At 45.0% G+C, this 9,401-nt stretch overlaps 1 protein-coding gene across 13 annotated transcripts in view; it reads right to left on the reverse strand.

Annotated features, from left to right (window-relative positions):
• Positions 1–9,401, reverse strand: part of PCBP3 (poly(rC) binding protein 3) — a 258,218-nt gene that overhangs the window by 179,075 nt on the left and 69,742 nt on the right. Inside the window, exon 2 of one of the 13 annotated variants that reach the window (XM_077755391.1) lies at positions 5,950–6,002. The exons of the other annotated variants lie outside the window; for them this stretch is intronic. The gene's annotated coding sequence lies outside the window, so the exon portion shown is untranslated. The remainder of the gene's footprint in view (positions 1–5,949; positions 6,003–9,401) is intronic. 13 annotated transcript variants of the gene reach the window in all.

The raw sequence follows: 9,401 nt of genomic DNA on the forward strand, positions 1-9,401 counted from the left end.
GGGGGGGGGGGGGGCCCGGCAGCCTCCACTATTCCCCCAGCGCGTTCTCACCCACGCTTGCTCAGGGCCCCTGCTGCCCGCGCACGGTGCCCTCCCACCACCCGGCCACGCTGTGCGTGAGCTCTGTCGTGCCGCCCGCCGGCGTGACCAGCGCCTCCTCTGCAAGGCCTCCTGCCCCGCCCGCAGGCGCTCCCCGGCTCCTTCCCGGTCTTCCTGCCCTGAGCCACCTGCAGGCACCGCGGCAGTTTTTACTGATTTCTCCTGACTCTCGTCTCTCACCCCCGCTAGAAGGGAGCCGCACAGCGGCAGGAACCAGGCCGCAGGAAGAGCATGCATGTTGCACAGGCGGGTGCACGCGTGAAGTGACACAAGGACAGACAGGCGGCTGCGCCTGCGCAGGTCGGGAGGCCCGCAGGCGGAGCTTTAAGAAGAGTGTGCATTCCTCTACGTCTGTGGGTATGCTCTCCTTTTGTCGAAAGCACAGAATAAAATAAAACTTATCGGATAGCAGGAAAAAAAAAAGAGGGAAGACATTTTAGTCTTCTCAATTGCAATTGAGAGACCGGCAATTCAGTGGTTCAGGAAAAACCACCATCAGCACGTGTCTGACCAGACGTCAGCCCTTGTTCAGACTTCAGGGCACTGCGGTGCTCACACAACCGGCTGCCGCTGACCACGCCTGGGCCACGGGAGCCACAGTGCAGAGCGCGGGCTCTCTCCAGCGTCCCTGGTCTGCACGGGACAGCCAGCATCGCAAATGTAGCCGCACACAGCCACAACAGAATCCTGGCATTAGAAACACATTTTAAAAGCACTGACTAGGGGCGCCCGGGTGGCTCAGTTGGTTAAGCGTCCAACTTCGGCTCAGGTCATGATCTCACGGTTTGTGGGCTCGAGCCCCGTGTCAGGTTCTGTGTCTCACTCTCTCTCTGACCCTCCCCTGCTCACTCTGTCTCTCTCTCTCAGAAATAAATAAAACATTAAAAAAAAATTTTAAAGCACCGACTAGAAAGGAGGGAAAAGTTTATTCCTTTTGTGGATTCAGCCATAGATACAAATATTAGTAAAGTTCTTATTTGAGCTACTATTTGTAATTTTCCTACTGTTAGGTGCAGAGGAATTTCATAGAATCTCAGTATTCCATCCAGAGCATCTATAGCAGGTGGCTTGCCTGCAGCCTCCTCACAACAGAGCAGCCTCCACATCCCAGCAGCCTGAAACCACTCGGCAGACAACTCAGGGAGGGAGGGCATTCCGGACCTCACTGAGGCCCCCATCCCAACCCCAGGGGCCCCTGCCATTTGCCTTTTCCCTCCCCCACGGCCACCCACATAAATCCACTTATCTGAGACCCCCTGTCATCTGCACGTTCACATGGACACGGCTGACATTTTACACCAGAGGTTTAACACTCATGTGACGGAATGGCCCAGCCCATGGCTACGAAGGCAGGGAGATTCCTTGCTGCCCCACCTCACTGGGACCCCACGGATTCCTTCCAACATGAAGCCCCCCCCCCCCCCCCNACCCTCCTCCCCAGCCCCCACTGGAGAATGAGTGAGCAGAGACCAGCAGAACAGGGGCAGGGGCCGTGCACCACCACGTGGAGTGTATGAGCCCGCCACTTCCAAAGGCCACGTAACGCTGACCTGGGCCACTGCTGGTGGCTTTGCAGCAGGACACACTTGGAAACGCGGCTGCCAGGGATCTGCTCATAGGCCCTACATTTTGCCAAGCGGAGCTCACACTCTGACAGATCTCAAGGAAGAAACACAAATGCCACCGTCTTACCCATAATAGGCCGTAGCAAAGATCTGCCTTCGGGAGGAGGACAGCCTTGACTCCAAATCTCACCAGATCTGGGGGAGACAGGATCACATTAACCCACCCCCCGCAGCAGAAGGCGCCCCGAGTTCTGCAGCGCCAACAGGAGTCAGGGCTAAGGAGGGTTTAAAAGGGTTTCTGCAGGGGGAGGACGGGGCAAGGATGACTCAGCTTCTGGCCCATCACAGAATCCACCAATGCAATTACCCCTTCTCAGTAATTATACTCTTGGTGATGGTCTCAGCGGAAAAGAGAAGGAGGTAGCGGGGGGGGGGGGTTGATCCTCTTTACTCCTCCACCTCAAAAAATAGCATCTGGAGGTCAACGCACAGTGGTGACGCGGTCAATAAGGCCAAGGAAAAAGAGGCCCCACGTGCTCCGTACGGTGCCCCCGCCCCACCCCCTGGCCTGGGACCACAGGCCCCTCCGTCCTGCCACGCCAGTGACTGCGACGAGCTCCCACCTCTTAGAGGTTCAGGCTGGTCTCACAGCCCCCACCCCCGTCTGGGGAGGGGGCGCTTTTTGTTTCATTTTCCCATTTAATAGATAATACTGCGCGTGTGCAAATACAGATACACACACACGCATTTTCAATCTTTTTAAATTACGTTGATGAACTTTATTCACTATGAATTTGAAATATTATATAAAAGGATTTTTGTTTCGATCTCAGTTAGTATATGGAGTTATTAAATTGAAATTATAAACTGTTATTTTATTTGCTTGGTTTTCTGACTGAGAGGCTCTTGTTACCAGAATCGGACACAGGAAATCCGTCTGGGCTCTCACCAGGTACTGAAATTGCCTACCATGCATCTCGCAGACTTTCTAAACAACTCCCCAAATATGAGAGTTTCAGTCGGGGATAGAGAGTGAGCTCTGCTCGCCCCTGTCCCGGGACCCTCGACGAGAGAAGCTGCCACGCAGGGCCAAGCCCCCCACGGACATCCGGCCAAGCACAGGCTCTGCTCTTCCTGACAAGTGTGTGTCCTGTGACAGCACAACACAGGCCTGCTGCTTGTGCAAAAAGCTTGGAAAGTACAGAAAAGTGCAAGAAATGTCTTTAAAAGCACCTCCAGCTCCCCAGAACACCAAGAGCAGTAAACTGTATTTTCTTCTAGAAGTTTCTCATTACAACATTTACTTATATACCTTTTAAATAAAATGATATAGATTATATATGTTTTCAAAATAATGTAATATATCTGTGTCTGTGATATCTGTAGAAAACATTCGTAACAGCTTCTTTTTAGCCTTTTAATAATGTTTATTGATACCCGAAGAAATGCGTCCACGAAAATGAAACTTATCCACTATCTGAAATTACTTGCATTGCTTTTATGCTTAGAAAATGTTTCTGTATATCAAAGGTCAGACTAATTTTCCGATAATTCTTCTCTAATAAAAAAAGCATATATGTTTCCCCTGTTATTATAACGAACTATAGAAACGATCCCTGAAAGTATAGTCTTTCCTCTGTTATAAAAGCGATATATATTCATTTAGAAAATTGAGAAATGTGTGAACACAGACACCAGCAGGGATTCTGGTCTCAAAAACAGACACCATAAGCTTTTGGTTCTATCTCCTGGAGGCCTCTCCAATACACACCCACGTGAGCACATACACAAGCACGTGCACACGCACACCACACACACACCTATATTTCATGTCATATATACTGTCTTTATGTGTATTTTGACTTCTTATGCTGGGTGCCTTTTTTCATGTCATGAGTCATTCCTATAAACGCTAACTGCTGTCTAATATTCTCTGTGCTGTAGAAGGACAATAACTGATTTACTAAATCTTCTATTATTGGGCCTTCAGGCTGCTTCCAATTGTTAATTATTTAAATTAATGCTGTGTTGAATATCCCCCGTGACTGTTCCATGAAGACGAAATCTTGAGAGAATTCAGCACAGAATTTCAGAGCCCCTGACATTCAGGCATGAAGAACCCCCAGACCCCCTCCTCTTTCTAGTCACTCTCTGGGAGTCTGGTCTCTGGGATTATACACCAAAACACTGTATTATAAATTTTCCTAAAATATATGTCAACAAGATAGCCAGAGAATGATGCGCGTGTGTTTATTCATTAGCAATGAGGGCTGGCATCTTTCCATGTCTGTTGGTATTTCTGTTCCTTTTGTAAACTGCCTGCTCAAAATTCAGCAACAAAGTCATTGGGTGTGAATCAATAAAACACATGAGGACAGCCAAAAAGAGGAATGAATATTAATTTCTGATCAAAGGCTCAACAAATTTAAGTAAATATTCTGTAGAAAGGAAGAAATTTAGGTGTTTTCTGTATGAGATTGAAAATATAACGGACCTAAGAATAATTGGATTGAATTGGGAGGAATCTCTGTGAGCAGAGCCACAACAGGTTCATCTCCAGGTCGTGGAAAGTGGAACCTGGAGCTGAGATTTTAGCCTCTAACAGTCCTTTCCATCAAACAAACAAACAAAAACCAAAGTGACACGACTTGAGGCAGAAGAAGGCAGAGGGCCTACAATACAGAGGTGCCCCCTCACATGGGGGGTGCGGGCGCTGGGCAACAGGGAGCCCAGCCAGCCTGTGGGTGTCCGCACAGGAATCATTATTAGATTCTGATACAGGAGCTCAGGGTGAGATCGAGGTCCAAATCATCTTAGGCAAGCGACCAAGCCTCCCAGTCTCCCTGCGAACTGGTCCCGCTGGTCGGGAGCAGCACCGCCCGCCGAGCTCCTGTAAAACCACCGTGAGCCTGCAAGGGGCACGGAGAGGGGACATTAGTTACGGCTCCAGGACATTTCGTTTCTGAGCATTATATGTAGTAATATATTTTGTAGTCATTGTATTTCGGCATGCTTTCTTTTTTTTTTTTTACTGTTAATGTATTTAAAATAAAAATGTCTAACACTCATACTATTTTGAAATGACTGTATATGTGATGTATTAAATCTTAAATAAAGAACAAGTAACACCAAGTGTTTCTGCTCAGGTGCAAAGCCTCCCAGACGCTAAAGCCCTCGCCATTTTGCCCAGCTCTCCTCCCGGGTCGTGGGTTGGCGGCCCCTCTACTAACCGTTGGCTCGCCCTGTTCCCACTTCCTTTCACACGCCTCTGAATTCGGTATGTGATGACTGCTCTACAGAAGTTTTGAAATCAGGCATTCTCGTACTTTCCAGGTTTGGTGTCGTGACTGGAGAGGTCAAACCCATACTTTCTGCTGCCAGGTACGGGGCCCGAACCCCACGGGGGCTTCTCTGCTGTCATCCATTGGCTCTCCCGGCAATGGACCCTGAGAACGGCGTCCCCCCCCAGGCTGTGCATGGCCAACAGCTGTGGGCGAGTCACCCCACAAGCACTGCAAAGCCCACCCTTCTCCTACAGCCTCCTCTCACGTGGCTGACTATACGTCCCTAACTCTGAGGCAAAATCAACCTGACGTCAGGGAGAGAAATCGTGACTGGCTAGCTAGATGCAACCGAGCATTCGCACAGATACGACTGGTTCCGAGAGTTCCTTAGGCAGGGTTTGCCGCCAGCCAGGAACATCCTCCCACACGAGTCCCCTTTTCATGAGCTGGGCTCTGCGGTCTCTACTTGGTTCTGCTAGGCTGTTTGTTTCTTTTCGGGATAATACTAACTGCTGTGATTTTTTTAGATTTTCTAGAAAGCGTTGATATCAAATAAGGTCAGCAATCATGCACTGCTGTTCTTTTCTAAACCTTGCGGGCTGGTTTTACACATTTTCTTTCCTTGTGACATTTAGAAGTGATTAGCCAACTCCTATTAGATATCCTGTTGCAATCACATTCATTTTTTGTAATTTCTCAGTCATAAAACACGGTAGGTAGATGACATCATTGCGAACGGCAGAATAATAACCATTGACAGCTTACTCCTCCATGACTGCAAGGACAACGCATCAGCGACAACACGTTCATAATGAACTTAAGAACTCTGGAAATTGACCAGAGGCCTGCAGCATCCAAGGATGACTTATTTATGCAAGAAAACCAACTGGATCTTGGTAAGAGCAGCGAGCTTGAGGCGTTTTAACTTGGCCCAGCGCCAGCCCCTCTCCCCAGCCCAGCACAGCAGCTGGCAGCCCTCTCCCAGAGCCGTGAATACTTACGTTCAAAAATGAAGAAAGATCCCAACTCAATAACCTCAACTTCCACCAAGAAACTAGAAAAATAAAAGAAAAGTAAACCCAAAGTCAGCAGGGGAAGGAAATAAAGTCCAAAGGAAAAAGAAGTGAAATCCAGAATGGAAAACAAACCAAAAGTGGGTTCTTTGAAAAGATCAACAAAATTGCCATGTCTTCATCTAGACTGACTGAGAAAAACAGAAAGCTTAATTACCAAAATTAGGAATGAAAGGAGAAATGTTACTGCCCAGTTTACAGAAATAAAAAGGATTATAAGGAAACACTAAGAACAATTTTACATCAACAAATTCAATTAACTAGATGAGATGAACAAATTCCTGGAAATGAATACAAACTGTAGAAACTGACTTAAGAAGAAATAGACAATCTGCATATAGTTACAGACACAGAGGATACACTATAGATGATATAAACACCTCCCCGGAATAGAACTACAAATCCACGAATAAACCCCTACATTTATAGTCTATGGTTTCTGACTGAGAGGGACAAGACAATCCAGCGGAAAAAGACTGTGTCTTTTTTTTTTTTAATGTTTTATTTATTTCTGAGAGAGAGAGACAGCGTGAGCAGGGGAGGGTCAGAGAGAGAGGGAGAGACAGAATCCGAAACAGGCTCCAGGCTCCGAGCTGTCAGCACAGAGCCCGACGTGGGGCTCGAACCCACAAACCGTGAGATTATGACCTGAGCCGAAGTCGGACGCTTAACCGACTGAGCCCCCAGGCGCCCCAAAGACTGTGTCTTAACAACGGTGCCGGGACAACTGGACAACCACACGCAACAGAGGAAATTCTGACCCTTCCTTCACACTGTCTACAAAAATTAATTCACAGTAGATCAGAGACCTAAGTGCAAGAGTTAAAACTATAAAGCTCTTAAAATAAATGTGAAATCATGACCTCTGGTTAGACAATGTTTTCTTACATGTCACACCAAAAATAGAAATGACAAAATGAAACATAAACAGGACTTCATCAAAATTACAAAATTTTGTGCTTCAACAGACGCTACCAAAAAAGTGAAAAGACAACCCACAACATGGAAGAAAATTTCTGTAAATCAGATAAGGGCACAGTGTCTAGAGTATATCAAGAACCCTTACAACTTACCAATAAAAAGACAAATAATTCTATTAAACAATGGACAAAGGATTTGAATATATCTTTCCCCAGAGAACGGACATAAACAGCCAAATAAACACAGGAAAAAATTCTACACATCATTAGTCAGCAGGGAAATGCAAACCAGAATCACAGTGCGACACCACTTCATGCCCATAGGCTACAATCAGAAAGACCAACAATAACAAGTATTAGTCTGCACGTGCAAATACCGGAACCCCTGTAATCTGCTGATGGGAATGTAAAATGCCACAGCCATTTTGGAAAACAAGGTTGGTTTCTTAAAAAGTTAGGGGCGCCTGGGTGGCTTAGTCGGTTAAGCGTCCGACTTTCGCTTAGGTCATGATCTCGTGGTTCGTGGGTTCGAGCCCCGCATCAGGCTCTGTGCTGACTGCCAGCTCAGAGCCTGGAGCCTGTTTCAGAGTCTGTGACTCCCTCTCTCTCTGACCCTCCCCTGTTCACGCTGTCTCTCTCTATCCTAGAAATAAAATAAAAATATTAAAAAAAAAAAAGTTAAACATGTTATTGCCACGTGACCCAGCAACTCAACTTGTCCACACTCAGGAGAACTGAAAATATGTATCTACACAAAACCTTGCACATGAATGTTCATAACAGCACTATTCAGAATAGCTAAAAAATGGAAACAACCCAAATGTTCATCAATGGATAAAGAGATGAACAAAATGCTATATATCCATACAATGGAATACTATTCAGCCATAAAAAGGAATAAAGTAGTAACACATGTAAAACATAGGTGAACCTCAAAAAAAACATTACGCAACATGGAAGAAGCCAGACATAAAATGATTCCGTGTACTTGAAGTGTTCCCAGTGGGCAAATCAATAGACACAAAAAGCAAATTAATGGTATTAATGTATTAATGGTATTAATAAAGTAAATTAATGGGGAAGGGGGAATACGGGGAGAAATGTGAATGGGCACAGGGTTTCTTTTCAGGTTGTAGAAAATGTCCTGATATTAGATACAGTGATGGTTGCAAAGCTCTGCGAACACACCGAAAACAAACCATTCAATCATACACTTTAATGGGGTGAAATTTATGGTTTCTAATTATATCTCACATCAAAAAATAAATATAATAGGTATCTATGTAAAACCATGAAGAAGAAATAGTCAACATTTTGCTTTTGCTTCAGATCTCTATTCAAAATGCCTGCAGATACCACTAAAGCATTAGACCCAACTGACAACCTCTCTTTCCCTATAGGTTGGTAATGGCATAAACTAAACCATCTTTATTTAATTCAGGTGTTTCTACCTTTACTGGCTATGTAAATATACAAAAATAATACCATGATGCGCCCCTACTTGGTAGCTTGGTTTTTTACAGTCAACACTCACAGAGACATATGCATCTCGACACACGTAGATCTAATTCACTTGGATGGTAATAATTCCTGACTATGTGAATAACACAGATTCCTGGGTCCCCTTACTGAGACCAATTAGGTCCACTGTTTTATTATTATAAACACGGTAGGACCATATCCTCAGCACCTGTGAGCATCTTCTAGAGCAAATGCCTGAAAATGGCATTGGTGGGTCACATGTGCACATTTTCAACTTACTTACGTAACCAAATTCGTCTCCAAAGCAGTCACACCAACCAGGACTCCCGAGAGCAAGGTGAAAGAGCTCCCATTTCCACCAGACCTCACCAGTATTTATTACCTGACCTCATGCTTGCCAATTTGATGAATATGAAATGGTCTCTCATTGTCTTAATTCCTATTTCATGGATTAATAGAAAACCAGTTTTCACACAGGCTTATAAAAACGTTTCTGGTTTCCTCATTTTGAATTGTCTTCTTACAACCTTTGTCCGTTGTAGGTTTATTCTTTCTAGATCTCTGATATTAATCCTTTTCATGTTATATGGCTTTCAAATGTTTCCTCCTGTCTTTTAATATTATAAAAATCTTCTACCATACAGATGATTTTTCTCTATAATAGAGTCCAACAAATTTTCCTTATAGTTAGTGCTTTTTGTGCCCAGTTTAAGAAATTCATCTGCACCCAGATGTCACAGAAAGTCTTCTGTCTTTTCATCTATAAGTGTTAGTTTTGCTTTTCACACCAGGATTTTATTCCATCTAGAATTCAGTCTCATATAGGAAGCATTTGATAGGGATCTAATTTTATCTCTACCACGGGGTAGAAGATTATCCCAGCAATATTGACTAAAAGGTCCATCCTTTCCTCCACTGACTTATAACACAACCTCTAGTATAATGAATTCCTGTGTAAGAGTATGGGAGAGGGGGGGA

This window comes from Crocuta crocuta, unplaced genomic scaffold (genome assembly GCF_008692635.1).
Source record: "Crocuta crocuta isolate KB4526 unplaced genomic scaffold, BGI_CrCroc_1.0 scaffold675, whole genome shotgun sequence".
In the NCBI taxonomy this organism is placed as follows: domain Eukaryota; kingdom Metazoa; phylum Chordata; class Mammalia; order Carnivora; family Hyaenidae; genus Crocuta; species Crocuta crocuta.